General features: G+C 31.7%; 1 long non-coding RNA gene across 1 annotated transcript; it reads right to left on the bottom strand.

Annotated features, from left to right (window-relative positions):
* Positions 1-18,991: 18,991 nt before the first annotated feature.
* On the bottom strand, positions 18,992-20,388 carry LOC148780151 (uncharacterized). Its single transcript, XR_016042554.1, has 2 exons — positions 19,905-20,388; positions 18,992-19,801 (listed from the first exon to the last, which is right to left on the bottom strand). It is a non-coding gene; the product is annotated as an uncharacterized LOC148780151 (long non-coding RNA).
* Between the last annotated feature and the right edge of the window lie 825 nt (positions 20,389-21,213).

The following is a 21,213-nucleotide window of genomic DNA, read 5'->3' as shown; positions in this document are numbered from 1 at the left end:
CCCCAAAGCTCGAGAGATTTCCCAGGCTTTGGGGTCGAGATTCTAACCATAAAAGACCAGTCCCTAACCAGATCTACCCAAAACAACAAACCAAAAAGACCCAAGCAATTCGCTTCAACCCCAATTCCTCTCTGCAACCAATATCCCCAACAACACAATAATCGCGAAAAACAAAGGGACCCGAGAAACCAGACCCCCGAACAAAATCTCTCCAACTTCTTAGATGTGAGAGAAAAAGAATGTATAGAGAGAGAGAACAGGAAACAATGAAAAAAATAATGAAGAAACATTAGAGAGGGAAGTGAGAAGAGAGGATAATGAAACGATCCATGGTTAAGAAGCCCTGAACAGAGATGAAGCCGAGAAGGAGGGAAAGAGTTAGAGAGAGAAAGAGAGTGGGAAGAGGTTTTAGAGAGAGAAAGTGGGAATGAAGAAATGGGTTCGCGGTTTCCTTTGCAGAGCAGGACTAAAAAGAAACCGCAGGGGAGTTGGTTTCATACTAAATGCAAAATCAAATATTATTACCCTTAAATATGGAGTTCAGTGCAGATTAAATGCAAAATCAAAAAATATTACCCTTAATCTCTCTCCCCCTCGCTCGAACTAATCCTTCTCTCCCTCGAACTAATGGGACAGGTTTCTATCCTTCCCCATGAAGCATAAAAGGTGTATCCTCCCCTTATCATCTAGCCGTCCAATTTTGTTCAAGAGAGTCGCTCACTGTTTGATCTTAATCTATGACGTCTCAAAATATGTTATTTTGAAGGTCTATCCTCCCCTTACCATCTAGCCGTTCAATTTTGTTCAAGAGAGCCGCCTATTGTTTGTTCCAGTGGTTTAAAAAACGGATCGATGTCCCGGATCGGGCATCCCAAAAACTGATCCGCATCGGTGAATTGACGATTCGGATCGAGAATCGGGCCGAATTGTTCTGAATAAGCCTCAAAAAATTCAAAAAAATTATTAAAATTTATTATAAATGTTGTTTTTTATGAATCCAATAAGAAATGAGAGTACTACATTATTAACTTTCATTGTTTTTCTCAATTTATGAATATTAAGATGTTTTTTCCCTGTATGAACTTACGTTGACCATTAAATTTACATCACACAAATAAAATCATATAATTATCGTGGATTAACTATATAATCATATATGGAGTACAATAAAGACTTGACTAAATCGATGAAAAATTGGCCACTAAAATCTCGAATTGGGGGAAAACCCCAATCCGCTAAAAAAACCCAAATTATTACAACCTAACTAATTATAATATTATATACCAACAATATTTTATAATTATTTTATCATATAAATAATAATAAATCCAAAATATTTTATAATATCATCTAATTTAAAATGTATTATTGACAACTGTAAGAAAAATAGTACACTACATGATTTATAATACAAAAATTAATAAATAAAATAAAAGATTTGGTTATCAATATAGAAATTATTAAAACGCGTATCAATTTTCTTTAATTTTTTAAGTTTCTATAATAAATTAGTGGAAGAGATTGTTAGTAGAAAAAGAGAGATTTCAAATGGCCTCATTGTATGAATCTTATCTTTAAATTAATATTACTAAATTTATGCTAAAGACCATCATGTTATAAAAATAAAAAATATAATTAGACCATTTATTCCTAGGTTGTATGAATAAATACCTTTTATTTTTTTTACAAGAAATACTTATTGTGTTATCTTTTATTATTTTTTTACAAGAAAAATATGATACTTGTTGATTATCTTTGTTTTTTTTTTTTGACAAAAAAGAAGATGTTGTACTACATTTTTGTTTGTTTGTTGTATTACTTTTTATTTTTTTTACAAGAAAAATAAATAAATGATGTTGCCAAAGTACATTTTATTTTTTTATGCCTTTTGTTTTCTTTTTTTTTGCAAGAAATACTTGTTATATTACCTTGTATTTTTTTTACAAGAAAAATAAAAAAATGTTGTATTATCTTTTTTATCTTTATCTTGAAAAGCTTTTTATTTTATATTTTTTCTATTTTTTTACAACAGTAGTTTATGCATTTGTTTATTTTTTTGACAACAAATTGTATTGTTTTTAGAAGAAAAATAAAAAAATATTGTATTATCTTTTGAATATTTATCTTGAAAAGTCTTTTATTTTATATTTTTTCTATTTTTTTACAACAGTATTTTCTGCCTTTGTTTGTTTTTTTTTACAACAAATTTTTTTTTGTATTTTTTTGTTGTGCGCTAAGGGGTTCGAACTCAAAAAAAAAAAAAAAATGGTTGTTTTAACAGTATTTTTGTCATTTTATTTCATTGAAAATATTTTTTTTATAATTTTTGCTAGTGCGAGTTTAATAGAAAAATAGACATTCAAAATTTGGTGTTTAAATAGTTTATAGAAAAAAAATTAAAAATAAAATAGTGTAGAGACCGGACATTGTGATTGGAGCAATCTTAACCATCCATTCAAAATGGACGGTTGGATAAGGAGGAGGATAGATCTTCTATACATTACGGAAAATATAAAAAGCTTGCTTCTAACTAATCCCCCCCTCTTTGTAACACGAATTTTATGGTGTACTAAACCTGATTATTAAAAACGTTAGTTGATTTATACGATAGTGAGAATCCCCGTTCATTTTAACAATTGATGGATTGAGATGAATTCAGCACTGCTCGAAAGGAAGGTATACTATATTACTTGTAGTATAGTGCACTTCCCCTCGTGGTGATTACACCGTTGGAATTTGGACGCTGGTTCGAGGGCCTAATAAATTCAAACACCTATACTATGCTTTTGCAGTACCAATATTGTTTATCTACTCTTAGTCAAAAGCAGCTTGGGAGTTTTTTTTTTTTTTTTTCGATCTGAAATTTAGAAACCACCTGAAAATCATTAGACAATTATTTTCAAAATATAAAAAAAAAATTGATTTTTTGATATTTAGATCTTATCCTTCATGGTTTCTATTAATCTAGGGGCGTTATCTATAAATTTCTAAGATATATAAAGTTCAATTTAAAAAAAAAATTACAAAGTAGGTACAAGATTACATTTACTCTTTTGTGTTGAAATTTAAATCAGGTGGTTGTAAGTGTATCATTTACTACATTTAAAATGCAAATATAAATTTCTCAAACTTCATAACCCAACATAAGCTGTCCAATTTGAAATCGGATGGCTAAAGGTATTTGTGACCTCGTAAATGATTTTGTAATATACAATCCCCTCTTTCTTTCTTCTTTTTTTTTTTTTTTTTTGAGGTTATTCATCCCGAAAATTTGAGGTACTAAAATTACACCTACGTCGGGTTTTGCCCGAGGACATAAATAGACAATATACTCCTGCACGAGAGTATAAAATCTTCTCAGGTAGAATTCTCCATCTCCCAAATGAAGCCTAGGCTTTACGGAAACAATTAAAGCTTTATCTCAAATAGTTGTTCAAAAAGCACTTTCGGCAACGGAAATCGGCCACTAAAACATTTTCAATATTAACAATAAAATTAAAATTTAAAAAAATGGTACTGATCTTGTAGATATATATATATATATATATATATATATATATATAACTACTTATTTTTAGAGCAAAATAAAAGGCCTAGATAATTTGTTACAATATTCATTATATTTAGATCTTGAAATCTTAATTTTATTTCACAACAATAATGGTCAAGTTCAGATGATTGCTATAAAAATTTTCAAATGCTTGAAATGTAACAAGTCATGAGATAAAACTTTACTCACTTTGTGGCTTGCTTTACAAGTTGCCGATGAAATAGCAACAAAACTATTAGATGAGATGACTTCGAAAAAAAATTTAGGAGGGTATAATATCCGGATTTACAAGAAGCAAAATGCGTTATTTCCTAACCCAAAAATTGGAATCTAGGGTATCAAGAACATCTCTCTATCAAAAATTTGAAATTTAGGATGTCAAGGACCCCACTCTTTCTCTCTAGAACCCCACAATCTTTATTTTCTTCGATCTCTTTTCTTCAAAACGGCTTTCGTGGGATCTTGATAATGGCACCGAGGTTTTGCATTTCCTTTTGGATACAGATTTGAAAAATAAGCTGAGAGATTGAATGGTAAATCTATAAATTTAAAAAGATCCATAAATATCGGACTCCAATTTGCATTATAAATCAATTGGAAATGACTTTGTGAGACCCTCTCATACTCATGTGTGTAGGATCTGAAAGGATATCATTAAATTTGACACAAATCTCTAAAAAAGTCAAGTTTCACACCCATATGATAATTTTTCTAAAGATCTATACCAAATTTAATGGTGATTATTTTAGGTCCTATACACATGGGTGTGGGAGAGTCTTATAGGATCATTACTCTAAATTAATACCCTAATTTTAACCTAAAAATTATATTCGTTTTTTACCCTAATTTTTATCGTAAATCAATAACCCCAATTTTAATTGGAATCATGAACTTTAAGCTTCGATTTAGGGTTTGATTGATTGTAATATATATCACTATAGACCCTAATAATCGATATTCCCAAATAATGTAAATCCTAAATCTATCAATTGTGAATCAACTTAGAATAAACCTTTAATTTAAATCCTACTAATTATAAAGGGGAAAAGTTTTTATAGAGCCTAGGCTCTAAACAATCAAATTAGAGCCTATTTCAAAACATTCATTAGACTAGGTATTTTTTATGCCCGAATATCATCAAATTGATAATCTTGATATCAAGATGCATGGACATGAGAAACAAATGAATTTCAAGTTTTGGAAATAAGGCATCTTGTAACACATTTTTCGACTGTCAATTTTTAAGATTTTAAAGTTTTCATAGATCTGATCCATCTATACTATTTTGTAAGCTTTAAATTTTATAACTAAAGATGAAAATATAATTTAATGCTATCACAAAACTTTCTGGCATTAAAACCATATTTCTCGACACTATTTGAAGGTGGGCTCAAAATTATTTGTTGAGAACCTCAACTCTATACAAACAGCACCCAATTATAAAACCTAAATCCTAAATATTTAAATGATCTATTTGAAGACAATCTATTTCCTATTCCCTTAAATGAAAACTCTAAGCTTTTCATGTATTTTATTTATTTTTATTTTGTAACTTATTTGCATTATTATTCATTGAATTCTTGAACATTTACGATTGGGTGCGGTTTGCATAGAGCCTAGGCTCTAAACAATTAAATTAGAGCGTACCTTCAAATAGTGTCGAGAAATATGATTTCAACGATGAAAAGCTTTGTGATAGCCTTAAAATATATTTTCATCTTTGTTTATAAAGTTTAAAGTTTCAAAAATAATGTAGATTGACATATCTATGAAGACTTGCAATTCTTGAAAATTAACGGTCTAAAAATGCATTACAAAATACACTATTTCCAAACCTTGAAATCCATTTTTTTCTCTTGACCATGCATCTTGATGTCGAGATTATCAATTTAATATTTGGGCATCAAAACAATCTCTTCTAGTGAAATTTTTGATATAGGCTCTAATTTTATTGTTTAGAGACTCGTCTCTATACAAACTTTTTGAACAATTAAAGTTTTTGAAATTATTTTTGCGTATATCTATTGAGCTCTGATCTTTTGCCAATTGACCTATAAAGGATGTAATGGTGAGGTTTCATCTTGTTCATTTACAAGACATGAAAAAGCATCGGTTTTTTATCTTCAACTTATCTTATTCATTTGAATCTTTAATAATTTTCTTTCAAATAAAATCTCAAGAAAATCTTTCTTCGTAGATTTCTTTTAAATCTTTAGTAATTTTCTTGCAAATAAATTGTCAAGAAGATCTTTCTTCATAGATTGCCTTTAATCTTTAATGATTTTCTTTCAAATAAATACTCAAGAAGATATTTCTTCATATCCGACGCAATTCGAGATAAACATAAGAGGACCAAATATCTAATATATTGACTTAAAAAAATAAAATTGAAAGTTAACCAGCCTAGCATTAATGGCTCTTCTAAATTCAAGTCGAATTCTTAATTATGATAATTTTGAATGATTATCAACTCAAAATCAAAACCGGAATACAAATCTTATTTATATACTTTAGAGCAATGGTTTAAAAACGGATCGGTGACCCAGATCGGGTTTCTAAAAAACCGATCCGGATCGATGAATCGGCTATCCGGATCGGGAATCGGGTGAATCGGTCAGAATAAAGCTTAAAAAAAATCCGAAAAATTTATTAAAATTCATTATAAATATTGTTTTTTAGGAATTCAATAAGAAATGAGGGTACTTCATTAAGAATTTTCATGTTTTTGAATGAATATGCGAATATTGATATGTTCTTTTCCTGCATGAACAGCCATTCAGAATTTAATTTACATCACACAAAAGGATAAACATATAATTATCATGGAATAAGTATATCAACATACATGGACTACAATAAAGCATAAAATTAGTAACATATGATCTAAAAATAAAATGATAGACGACGTTATTGTTCTTCTTGGTCACGATGGTGCCATTGATTGAATTCGTTTAACAATTCATTGATTCGATCTAAAAACGAATCATCGATATTAGCAGGCGTCTGACTATTCCCAAATCCCTAAGTGTTAGTGTTTTGTTGTGTTTCCAATCTAAAATCCCCGAAGATTGTCCATCCTTCATGCTCACCTGCACTGTCGTGCTCATCCCTACATTGTTGCTGTTGGGACTCGATATGTGAATAATATGGCTGGGATAGGGTGGCCTCATAATCATCATCTCTCTCATTTTCTCTTTGCATATTATGGATTAAAAACAAAAAAAAACAAAATTTCAAAAAAAATCGATCATGGATTAAAAAAAAAAAATCACAAATTTTCAAAAAATTCTATCATGGATTACAAAAAAAATTTTGATCATGGATTAAAAAAAAAAAATCACAAATTTTCAAAAAATTCAATCATGGATTACAAAAAATTCGATCATGGATTACAAAAAAAAACAAACAAAAAAAAACAAAAAATTCAATCGTGGATTACAAAAAAAGGAAAAAACAATTCGATCATGGATTACAAAAAATTCAATCATGGATTACAAAAAACTCTATCATGGGTTACAAGAAAAGCAAAAAACAAAAAATTCGATCATGGATTACAAAAAAAAAACAAACATTTCGATCATGGATTACAAAAAAAAAACAAACATTTCGATCATGTATTACAAAACATTCGATCATGGATTACAAAAAATTCTATCATGAGTTACAAAAAAAAAAAAAAAAACAAAAAATTCGATCATGGATTACAAGAAAAAAAAACAAACATTTCGATCATGGATTACAAAAAATTCGATCATGGATTACAAAAAATTCTATCATGGGTTACAAAAAAAAAAAAATTGTATCATGGATTACAAAAAAAAAAAAACAATTCAATCATGGATTACAAAAAAATCGATCAAGTATTACAAAAAAATCTATCATGGATAACAAAACAAAACAAATAAAAAAAAAAAAAAAAAATATGTACGAGACTCGCCGATTCACTATACGGACTCGCCGATTCCATACAGTGAATCGGCGAGTCACTGTACAGAATCATCTGGTTCTCTCTAGAACCGGACGATTCCCGTTTTTTTCGCCTATTCGAGCCGTCCATGGCGATTCCCGAGTCGAACCGGGCGAGTCCTGTTTGACTCGACGTTTTTTTAAACACCGCTTTAGAGCAATGGTTTAAAAAACGGATTGATGACCCGGATCGGGCTCCCAAAAAATCGATCCGAATCGGCAAATCGGCGATCCGAATCGGGAATCGGGTGAATCGGTCATAATAAAGCTTAAAAAAAATTCGAAAAAATTATTAAAATTCATTATAAATATTGTTTTTTAGGAATTCAATAAGAAATGAGGGTACTCCATTAAGAATTTTCATGTTTTTGAATGAATATGCGAATATTGATATGTTCTTTCCCTGTATGAACCGTCATTCAGCATTTAATTTACATCACACAAAAGGATAAACATAGAATTATCATGGAATAAGTATATCAACATACATGGACTACAATAAAGCATAAAATTAGTAACATATGATCTAAAAATAAAATGATAGACGTCGTTATTGTTCTTCTTGGTCACGCTGGTGCCATTGATTGAATTCGTTTAACAATTCATTGATTCGATCTAAAAACGAATCATCGATAATAGCAGGCGTCTGACTATTCTCAAATCCCTGAGTGTTATTGTGTTCCCAATCTAAAATCCCCGAAGATTGTTCATCCTTCATGCTCACCTGCACTGTCGTGCTCATCCCTACACTGTTGCTGTTGGGACTCGATATGTGAATAATATGGCTGGGATAGGGTGGCCTCAAAATCATCATCTCTCTCATTTTCTCTTTGAATAATATGGATTAAAAAAAAAAAAAACAAATTTTCAAAAAAATCGATCATGGATTAAAAAAAAAAAATCACAAATTTTCAAAAAATTCTATCATGGATTACAAAAAAAAAATCGATCATGGATTAAAAAAAAAAAATCACAAATTTTCAAAAAATTCGATCATGGATTAAAAAAAAAAACAAAAAATTCTATCGTGGATTACAAAAAAAGAAAAAAACAATTCGATCATGGATTACAAAAAATTCAATCATGGATTACAAAAAACTCTATCATGGGTTACAAAAAAAACAAAAAACAAAAAATTCGATCATGGATTACAAAAAAAAAACAAACATTTCGATCATGGATTACAAAACATTCGATCATGGATTACAAAAAATTCTATCATGGGTTACAAAAAAAAAAACAAAAAACAAAAAATTCGTTCATGGATTACAAGAAAAAAAAAACAAACATTTCGATCATGGATTACAAAAAATTCGATCATGGATTACAAAAAATTCTATCATGGGTTACAAAAAAAAAAAAAATTCGATCATGGATTACAAAAAAAAAAAAAAAACAATTCGATCATGGATTACAAAAAAATCGATCTAGTATTACAAAAAAATCTATCATGGATTACAAAAAAATATATATATATAAAAATATAAAAAAATAAATAAATAAATTCCGTACGGGACTCGCCGATTCACTGTAGGACTCGCCGATTCCGTACAGTGAATCGGCGAGTCGCTGTGCAGAATCGTCCGGTTCTCTCTAGAACCGGACGATTCCCGTTTTTTTCGCCGATTCGATCCGTCCATGGCGATTCCCGAGTCGAACCGAGCGAGTCCGGTTCGACTCTACGTTTTTTTAAACACTGCTTTAGAGTAATGATCCTATGAGACCCTCCCACACTCATGTGTGTAAGACCTCAAAGGATCACCATTAAATTTGGTACATATCTCTAAAAAAGTTTTTACATGGGTATGAGACTTGACTTTTATAAAGATCTGTGCTAAATTTAATGGTGATCCTTTAGGGTTCTACACACACGAGCGTGGAAAAGTTTCATAGAATCATTACTCTATACTTTTTTTGGATGCCCATAATCCTACTTTTTAACATGAATTAGACCACCGAACTAATATACCAAAGGGAAGTTATTTGATGGAGTTGCACCTCATAACTCATCGAAAATTATAGTTGAAGTATTGAAAAACCCTTACGTCAATCATATCGATGTGAACATTATGGTTGTGAAAAGAAATTAGGATTTTAAGCTCTAAAAATAGTGTATATTGTAATAAATTATGTTGACCATCCATTTCACCTTAAAACAAGTGTTCATAAATCCGCAATATTTGTACCATTTTTTTAGTTTAAAATTATATTTTTAGTGTTGAAAATTTATTTTAGATCGAACAAGAATCTTAAGTAAGGCTTTATTTTGTTTTCACAAATCCTAGGCCTTGTAGAAACTTCTTCCTATACAAAATACTCAATCCCTCTATCACAAATCCTAGGCCTTCCTATACAAAATATTCAATCCCTCTAAACCAATATTGCTCCTTCACAGTGGAATAATATTTTGCTATGGTGTCATAATTCTTACTATTACCCATTTTTGAGATCTATAATGCCAAAGTCTACATAGCCAACAAACTTGGTTAAAGAGGGCCTGTAAAGGCTTGAACCTATGTTATATAGAAATGGACTCGCGTGAGCGTGAGCATAAGTGTGAGTGTGAGAAATGTTAACCCATGTTACGTAGTTGTGAGTGTGAGAAATGTTAGCCTAAAAAATCATTTAGACCCAGCATGTCTATACAATTTATGGCTCTCTCTCTCTCTCTATATATATATATATATGGAAAATTTTTAATAAGGTTGCAACCTTAAAATGTAGAATCATAGATGCACCTCAAGAATCTATCGGAAATGTTGTTTTAATATTGAAAAAACCCTCCAATCGATCATCTCGACATCAAGATGTATGAATATGAAAAAAAAAAGTTTTTTAGTCTCGAAAATAGTGCATATTGCAACACATTATCTAGACCGTCCATTTTCAACATTTTCATATATTTATAGATCTACTTGATTTTGACCATTTTTGGATTTTAAAATTGGGTTTTGTTAGGCTATACCACTTGTGGTGTAGACCCTTAGAGTACTTAACAGTTTTAGATATTTAGATACCATTATCTTATAGTATTAGATATTTAGATACCATTATCTTATAGTATAGTAACCTTTTGTTTAGAGGTATTTAAAATAATTAGCCGATGGTAAACTATAAATTCCTAATAAAAACAAAAGTATTTATTAACAATAGTAAACAATGACATCACCGATGTGGTGTGTGACATCACCCACAAGATGTATTAATTGTTTTTAACTCTAATAGAATGCCACTATTTCCTTATAAAAATATTCATTATACATTTCTAAATGACAAAAAATGCCCCTATGTGAAAATTTTTGTATTACAATTCAAGGGTATTTTAGTGTAAAAAAATGTCGAGCACTTTAAGGGTCTACACCTCCAAGTGGTGTAACCTAACAAAACCCTTTAAAATTTTCTAATTAGGTACAAAAATAGATTTTAAGATAATACTAATACTTTTTTACAACAAAATTACATGTTATGATAAAATTTTAAGGTGTGCCTTAATTGGATTGTTTAAGGTTGCAACCTTATAGAAACCGCACTCATATATATATATATATATATATATATATATATATATATATATATATATATATATATATATATATATATATATATATATATATATATATATATATATATATATATATATATATAATGCTGGGATTAGCCCACCTAGGTCATATGAACTTATGAGCCCAATGGCCTAGATTAAATCTAGGCCGATCTAACGGTCACGACCTAATTTCGTATTTTAATTTTAATTTATTTTTTACGAATGTAAATAACTTGAAATTTTAGGTGTGTGTTCTTAAAAAATAGGATACTCTAATAAAATATCAAAAAAAGAATTTGCAAAAAATAAATTGATCAAAATACCCCTTAAAAGTTTTGGGGGTATTTTGGTCAATTTATTTTTTACAAATTATTTTTTAAATATTTTTATTAGCTGTGCCTTGATGAGAAGAATAGACATCTAAAATTTCAAGTTATTTGGATATGTAGAAAAAAATTAAAATTCAAACACGAAATGATGTCGTGTCTATCAGATCGGCCTAGATTCAATCTAAGCCATTAAACTCATATGTTCATATGAGATAGTAGGCTAATCTCATTGTTTTCCTATGTGTGTGTGTGTGCACAATTGACATCTACATTTATATATGGGAAAGTTTATATAGAGCCTAGGCTCTAAACAATCAAATTGGAGCCTACCTTAAAATTTTCACTAGAAGAGGTTGTTTTGATGCCCAAATATCATCAAATTGATCATCTCGACATCAAGATGTATGGACATGAGAAAAAAATGGATTTTAAGTTTTAAAAATAATGCAACTTGTAATGTATTGTTAGACCGTCAATTTCAAGATTTTCTAGTTTTCATAGATCGGCTCTATCTACACTATTTTTTAATATTTAAATTTTATAACTAAAGATGAAAATATAATTTAAGGCTATCACAAAACTTTCTAATATTAAAATTATATTTCTTAATACTATTTAAAGATGGGATCTAATTTGATTGTTTAGAGCATCGGCTCTATACAAACCGCACCCTTTATATATATAACATAACAAAAGTAAAACATTAAAAAATGAATTAATAGTCCAAAAATATTACTAAATGAATTAAATTTGTATTCATCAAAAATTTCTTATAACCAAATTTGCATCATAACATAAAAAAAAAAGGTTAAAAAATATTAATTAAGTATTAATTCAAAATGTAGCAACCTCATTGCATAGCTATTAAATTGGATCCTAATGTATACATCTAAAATCATATATTGCACCACTCGTATCCGCAATAGTATGATAAAAGTACTACAAGTTTTAAAAACTATTAAATACAAGTACGAACATTTAAAACCGGTAGAACTCAAATGCCAAGAGAATGCAAGTAGTTCGACATAAAAGTATATTAAAAAAACTAAAGTAGAATAAATGGTAAAAACGAACTAATCAACTAAAAAGATCTTATATGGCAAAATGAGAAGAGAAACGTTGGCAAAGAGGTTAGATGAAGATCCATGGATCCACAACTTGGAGAGATGAAGCTACGACTTAGGTAGCGTAGAACGTTTATTAGCACGTAAATAAAAAAATATTTTTATTTATAGGAATAGTCACTTATATAAACCTTAATTAAGAAAGTAAAATATTTTTATTTTTTATCTAAACTAGTTTATATCATAAATTATTTTTTATTTATAAAATAAAATATTTTTATTGAAAAATGCATTTTTAAACAAAAAAAACAATAAATTCCGTACACAAAATGTGTCCAAAAAAGGGTCAAAACACTGTCATAGGAGGGGTCTTTCGCGTTTCTAGAAGTGCCAAGACGCGTGTCGTATCCAATAAGTATAGATATGTGGTTAGACCCTCGGATACACAGGTGTCCATATTTCATAGACTTAATTGTGACTCATGATGTCATAATTACTATTACCAATTTCGAGCTCTATAATGCCAAAATCTACATAGCAAACAAAACTTGGATAAAAAATGCCTCTAAAGCCTAGAATGTCCTAAATTTTGCTGCACAAAACCTGGCATCAATGTTATATGGGTGCAGTTTGTATAGAGCCGAGGCTCTAAACAATCAAATTAGAGCCCACTTTCAAATAGTATCGAGAAATGAGGTTTCAATATTGGAAATATTTGTGATAGCTTTAAAATATATTTTTATTTTTAATTATAAAATTTAAATTTTAAAAAATAGTTTAGACCAAGCATATCTATGAAAATTTGAAAATCTTGAAAATTGACAGTCCAAAAATACATTACAAGATGCACTATTTCCAAAACTTGAAATCTATTTTTTTTCTCATGCCAATGCATCTTGATGTTGAGATGATCAATTTGAGGAAATCTAGGCGTCAAAACAACATTTTTTAATAAACTTTATGAGGTAGACTCTAATTTGATTGTTTAGAGCCTAGGCTCCATATAAACTTTTTCCATGCTATATAGGTCTTGTATATTAAAGCTTAATCAAATGCGCAGGTGGTGTTGTCTATGTTTACGATATGAAGAAAATGAATATTTGTCATAATTACCAATCTTTAAATGCTTTTATTGCAATTAAATGTTTAGGAAGTTGGGAGCTTAGAGTTTATTTTTGGTCGAGTAATTGGAATAAGCTTAATATAATTAGAAACTTACTCGATCCATGTAGTTTGGGTTTATATCAATTTCAAATCTATTGGGAAAGTGAATGCATGTCATGTCTCATGTGCTTATATGTTTTGTTGTTTTATGATTTAACTTTTATTTCATCTAAAATGGGCTTATCTTCATGACTTCTTGATTACCATGAAGCATTTTTTTTATTGCTTTCAATGACTTCCATCTAAGGATGGGGTTGATTCTCTAGGTTGTCGTTGGGTATTGACAAAATTTGTGTGTTGTTGATGGGTTTTGACAAAGTATTTTCTTGGTGGGTTTGGAGTGTCCAGGGTATGGGATTGTTCTATTGGTGCATTTCTTTAATTGATTAAACTTAAGTCGTTAGATGTAATTGTAGCTATGGATGTTTGGTTTTCTTACCGGAAAAGTCTAAAATATAGGCAACTAAGACTTCTTACGGTTAATTCAATCATTTTCTAGTTACGAGGTGTTAATGTAAAATTGTTTTTCTCATTAAGCTATACTAAAATTCAACCCCCTCAAGAATGGTGCGGCTCTATTGGGCACGAAGTAAAAAGTTGTCTTGACGGGTGTTTGCCCACGACTATGAGATTGACCTGACTATCCAAATTCCAATTAACATAAGATCGTGTTCGAACTTATATTTTAAAAGTTAGAAGAGGTGGGTTCTGTCAAATTAAGATCTGTGCAAAATTTAAAATAAAAATAGAAGATATAATGTGAAACAAGAATAATAGCTCTACTAAAGACAATAAAGATTAATAAACAATAAAAGTAAAATAAATAATAAAGGAAAAATCAACAAAGAACAAAACAGCCTAGAAGTTGGGCCCTCAGGTCAGGCACCCTGGAGTTGAGCCCAAATGCGACGGCGAAGATTTTGAGTCTCTGCTCCTTGTTCTTCAAAATTGTAGACCCCAATGAATGATGATACTCTGGAAAAGAGTATTGTAGACACCCCATTTTTTGAAATGGCTATTTTCCTTATTTTTCCTAATTTTCAATTTCTAAAAAATGCCTAAAAATGCTTAGTAGATCTTTAGGGACCAGATTAACCTAGTACACTGTAGATCACCCTTTCTGCAGTCCGTATTCCTTTGAACCATGATCCCATCCTTTTAAAACATCACAAAGAATCTCTAAAATAATCCTAACATCCTAGAAAAGCATCTTAAAATCTAGAAATTTATTCTAAACACTATAAAATAGCAAAATCGACTTAGGATATGGGATTTCAGGATAAATCCGAGTCAATATATGATAAAATTAAGATAAAAATCACAAGGAACAAAAAATCTCAAAACTTGAGCTGCCCGAGTCTTAGATGCCACTGGTCCAAAAAGCCCTAAATGCCACAATCTGTAGAGTCTAATATTAGGATCCCGAAAAATTAGCTCTCACATACCAAAGAACTTAACCATGGCATCTGGACCAAAAACCTTTAAACACCATGGTACATGGCGTCTAAACTTCAGACCCAAAAAATTTATGGCTGAATTCCTATAACTCTGGACGCCACATAACCTGGTGTTTGGTCCAATTTTTGCTCAAACACTGCATATCATGGCGTCTAAACCTATTTGAACAGTCAACTCAAATTTTCCAACAGGGACTCTCATAGGTAATTGAAACATACATAATCTTAGATCTGGAGAACTAATCCTTACCACAATTAAGAAGCCTAACCCTCAAGATACCTAACTTTGGTTTTCTAACTCAAATTCCAGAGAATATAACTTAAGCTTATATCTTCTTAACCTTAGCCTAGTGCTTTGGCCTTCAAACCTTAGATCCTTAAGGCAATGACCCTAGATCCTTAAAGACATGACCCTAGATCTAAGTTACAAAACCCTAGATTTAATTTCAACCTCTCTCAACTATCCACAACCAATATTTTCAGCAAATCTCATAGGGGAATTCAATCCTCAAAAGAGAAAATTGAAGGCAAGAGGTGGAAACAATATGCGGTCCTGATACGGGTGACATCCTCCAATTCGGGTGTCCCGGGCCAACTGGCTCGAATAGGTAAGTTTCCTATCTGTTTCTTCTTTAATTTCTAGTTAATTTTGTTTATTTTCGTTAAATTTAATCTGTAAAAAAAAAAAAAAAAATTTTGGCAAAAAGATCAAGTCGGCAATGCCGACGATTTAAATTGGCCTACATGGGTTAATACTTTAAATCGTATTACGATCTTCATCTGCACAATCTCTATCAAATTTTAAATTAACTAGTTTATAATAATAGATCAAAGGATTTCAGATTTGAAATCTTTTCGATTTCACGATGTAAATAAGTATTACCTAGGATTTTGCTTCTAGACCTTTGGATTTGATTGAAAAAAAGCTGCTTTATATCTGAAAGTTGTTGGAAAAAGTGTCTTAGATCTAGGGTTTCAATTGCCTAAGTTTAGGGTTTGGAGTTTGTTGGACTGAGATAGGGCTTAGATATGGAATCAGGGTTTTCATATTGTGTATTGCTGAAGAGGCTAGGAAAAGGTCTTTTTATAGGCAAAAAACAACTCAAAACAAAAGTCGGTGATCCTCGCATATGGGGCACCCACTTGTCAACAATGCAGTATGCATCATGAAGGCATCTATGTCCAACGATGCGCTTCATGTCATTGACATCTACGAGGCTCTGAATAACATAGATTGTCCTACAATTTGATATGTTGATATATTTTCTTGCTAATTGATAGAAAATCTCAATTTAACAAATATTGGAGTATTTTCTCTCTAATTTGCAATAAAACCTGCTTATTTTGGGTGATTTGATTTTATAACTCTTGATATTTAGGATTTATAACACATTCAAGGTATTATTATAATGGATTATAATATGGGGTTGACTATGGTTCAATATGTCTTGTTATGTACTGGGATAGTGTACTCCTGGTTTAGAATTTAGAAATAAAATTAAATTTAGATTGGGTGCCTACCCATGGCTATGAAGTAAAAAGAGATGGGGAAGGATTCTCTTTTGTTTGACAAATATGTGTTTTGAGTAAGCCATTTTTTTATAGATTCTTCTTGTTGAAATTATTTTTATAGTCAAATGTCAAAGTGTGTGTGTGTGTTTTGAGTAATCATTATTTTTGTTGAAATCTTGATGGAGGAGATTATCAAATAAGTTCATGATAGTAGCACCTTCTAAATGATCCAAGTGTGTGTGTAGGGGGGGGGGGGGGATGGTGTTGTTGCAAGGATGTTTTGGTTGATATGATAAAGAAAAGGAAATTAAAATACAATAATATATTTGATAGTGAGAAGCTTAATAATATATTTGATGGTGAGAAGCTTAAGAGCTGACACAAAATATGAAAAGATATATACCATGTTTAACATTGCATCTCACAATTTAGTTATGGATGGATGGGGATCAAAGTGTGTGTGTAGGGAAGGGGGGGATGGTGTTGTTGCAATGATGTTTTGGTTGATATGATAAAGAAAACGAAATTAAAATACAATAATATATTTGATAGTGAGAAGCTTAATAATATATTTGATGGTGAGAAGCTTAAGAGCAGACACAAAATATGAAAAGATATATACCATGTTTAACATTGCATCTCACAATTTAGTTATGGATGGATGGGGATCAAAGTGTGTGTGTAGGGAGGGGGGTGGGGGATGGTGTTGTTGCAAGGATGCTTGGGTTGATATGATAAAGAAGAAATTAAAATACAATAATATATTTGATAGTGAGAAGCTTAGTAATATATTTGTAGGGAGTGGGGTGGGGGGGGGGGGGGGGGGGGGAGTGGTTGTTGCAAGGATGTTGTTTGGGTTGATATAATAAAGAAGATGAAATTAAAATACAATAATATATTTGATAGTGAGAAACTTAGTAATATATTTGATAGTGAGAAGTTTAAGAGCAGACACAAAATATGAAAAAATATATATCATGTCTAACATTTCATCTCACGATTTAGTTATGGATGGATGGGGATCCAAGTGTGTGTGTGTAGTGGGGCGGGGGGGGGGGGGGGGGAGATGGTGTTGTTGCAAGGATGTTTGGGTTGATATGACAAAGAAGATGAAAAATACAATAATATATTTGATAGTGAGAAGCTTAGTAATATATTTGATAGTGTGAAGCTTAAGAGCAGACACAAAATATGAAAAGATATATATATCATGTCTAACATTTCATCTCACGATTTAGTTATGGATGAATGGGGAAAGAAAAACCGTGGCAATAAAAATGGTCAACTTGTGTAGATTTTGTAGCAATGAGCTGTAACCGCAATGCTTCTAATCTCTATATTGGACTTGATTTCATGTCTATAATTGTGCAATGATACCCACAGGTACAAATATACTCTAGTAAGTCTTTGTCGATATTGGGAGTGAACAATATATTTCATGGATATCATTACAAATAGAAGACATAGTCAAGTGAGGGGTGACACGTCTCAATGACATGGGGACACTTGATTAAACCCAATATGAACCTCTCCATATTGACTTAGTTAATGAGGTGGATTTATCATCCTCAAGTGACAATATAAGAAAATGGTCAATTCCAATGTATGAGGCCCAATTAAATCCAGTTAAGTAACCCTTTTAGACTCGCTCTCCCCATCAACATCGCTTGTCCATCTACCATCTCTATTTCATAGCTAAAACGTTGTCCAAGAAGATAACCTTGAGAGTGATCGAGACAATCTGTAACTCAAAGGGAAAAGCACCGAAAATCATAAGGGGAATTGCTTCTATACAAAAAACCAACCCCTTACTTTGTACGAAGTAGCATTGCGATATTTTTCTATATTGAAAGCTTATTTCTTTCTAGATGAAGGCATTGCCTCTTAATGTAGGGGACCCCTACCTCTATTTATAGGAAGACACCTTATTCATATAGGGCATATGTATTCTTTTCTTTCTCATTCCATATATATAAGGTTATGAATTCCGCACCAGATAAAAATTCCATAACTATCACATACATTTCGAACTTAAGATACAACCATTGGTCATAATCTAGTTAGACTTCAAGGGCTATCCGAATTTATCCGAATTAACTCAAGAAAACTTACCAATATCAATATCAATATCAATCACATATAACATGGGATTTTCTTATGGAGGAGATTTTGGATATCACCATGTCCAACATTTTGGTGCTCATTGTATTGTATGATGCAAATGCTCATTAGGTGGATGAGAGAGGGAGGGATTAACTATCAATGATACATGAAGAACTTATGGCTTGAATTGAGCTTTTTGTTATTTTCATAAAAGGTTATCCATCATAGTACTATTAAGTGGATATTTGGTTTTGCCTTTTTTTTTTTTTTCTTGGATAGTTCAGTTGAGAAAGGGTCCCCACTGATGGTAAGAATGGAACTCAATATATTATATTGTGGTGCCCCAAATAAAACTTGATACATTACATTGTGGTGCCCTGCTACCTTGACTACCTAGCTTTGAGCCCACTCCTTTTAGTTTCGGCATTGCAAAAGTGACATTACGGCAAGAGGAAAATTTAACACTTTACGCATCTGGTTTTAAGCAAAACCTTTGATTCTTAGCTTGTGGGGTGCTAAGTCCTTGATTATATATATATATATAGGGAAAAGATGAGGAACGCGACGTTGCGTATTGGGTAACGGTGTGCGAACAGCAGTGGTGGTTTGTTGGGGAAAATTGGACGGTCCATATTGAACTCTCAAAATTTAAGGCCCCCATTTCGCACTCTATTTCGTCAAAACCCAAATCAAAACCCTGCAACCCGATACCCATTTCAGCTCCATCACACCCTCTCTCTCTTCACGAGACCTCTCTCTCCACCACTCTCTCTTCCTTCGCCTTTTGTACGCCTCTCTCTCCATTTGCAGCAGCGCACCTCTCTTTCTCTATTCACAACAACACACATCTCTCACTCTACTTACAACAGCACACATCTCTCTTTCTCTATTAAAAAATGCACTTAATAGATACAATAAAAAATCGATTTCTTTCGTGAGAGGATGGGATGCTCTTTCCCACTTGTGAATTTGAACAAAGTTGCAACTTGCAACTCTATATATATAATAAAAAATCCAGTTTTGTTAATATGGATCATCAAGCTGTGTTTGGCAAACTGTATTTTTTCCCGTAAAAATATCCATCCTCCTTTGTGTATGTTGTGTTCTTCTAACTGTAGCAAGAGATACAAATCATAAACAACAACAAAATTTGGAAGCAAATGTAACAAAGAATTGAGAGAGAGAGAGCGACCTAAAAAAGACAGAGAGATGTACTTATAAATGGTGAAGGCAGTGGCTTTGATGTAGCTCAGGTGGTGGCTTTGCTTGAGTAGAGTTGGGGCAGTTAGAGGGAGAGGCAGAGTGAGGGAAAGAACGAGAGTGGTTTTCTCTGGTTTAATAAGGTGGGGCGAGGGAGAGAGGAGATGATGGGGGGAGAGAAAACGAGAGTGGATATGAGAGGGTTTTTTCTTGGTTTAGATATGAGAGAGAGAGAGAGGAGGTGGATGGTGAGAGAGAGAGAGAGAAACAGGGAGAGGATCCAATGTAGAGAGAGTGGACCCCAATGTAGAGAGAGAGGACGTGTGTTGTGAGGCACCACCCAAGTGTCAGTCATTAAATGTGTTTTTCAATTGAAAATGGGGAGCTCCGTGAAATTGATATGTGCTGCAAATAGAGAAAAAAGCATACAAAAGGTGAAGGAAGAGAGTGGTGGAGAGAGAGGTCTGGTGAAGAGAGAGAGAGAGAGAGAGAGAGAGAGAGAGAGGGTGTGATGGAGCTGAAATGGGTATCGGGGGTTGTAAGGTTTTGACGGAATAGGGTGTGAAATGGGGGCCTTAAATTTTGGGAGTTCCATGTGAATCATCCAATTTTCCCCAACCAAACTACCACTGCTGTTCGCGCACCGTTACCCAATACGCGACGTCGCCTTCCTCCTCTTTTCCCATATATATATATATATATATATATATATATATATATATATATATATATATATATATATATATATATATATTAAAAACTTGCTCTTGGGGAAATGGATCTGCCATTTTCCGTAATGTTTTTTCCCTTTGAAGTCTAGTAGTAGCATCTTGGAAGGCTCTTTATGACGCAACAACTCAACCAAAAATGCTAATTACAAGAGGAAAATTATTCCACGAGTCATGGGATGCAAGAGCCCGCTCAGTCTTCAACGTCCATCCAAAGATGGACGTTATGTAAAACATACAAGGTCAAATCAAATATGGACCGATCAAAAACATTCCCAAAAAAAGCCTATTTTAAAGTTCAATTTTTTATTTTTATTTTTTATATTAATGATTGCCTTGACTTAGATGATGAATCCCTAAAATTTTAGATCAAAAGTATATTTTTAAGATGAATTTTAGAGAGAGGCCGCACGTATACATATGAGTCTGCTGATTTATAGAAACCCCATCCATTACAAAATTATAGAGTTCAAAAGTATTTGTTGCAAGCAAGAGATTAAAAAATGTGGGGCCCCTGAGCTCGTGTTGTTAATGGTTTTTATTTTGAAGATCTTGGAGAAAATATGATCCACAATGTTGACAATAATTTTAGCAAA

The sequence above is a fragment of the Amborella trichopoda genome, chromosome 10 (genome assembly GCF_054954075.1).
Source record: "Amborella trichopoda isolate Santa Cruz 75 chromosome 10, AtrichopodaSantaCruz75HAP2 v2.0, whole genome shotgun sequence".
In the NCBI taxonomy this organism is placed as follows: Eukaryota; Viridiplantae; Streptophyta; class Magnoliopsida; order Amborellales; family Amborellaceae; genus Amborella; species Amborella trichopoda.
This window is presented reverse-complemented; position numbering and strand designations above follow the sequence as displayed.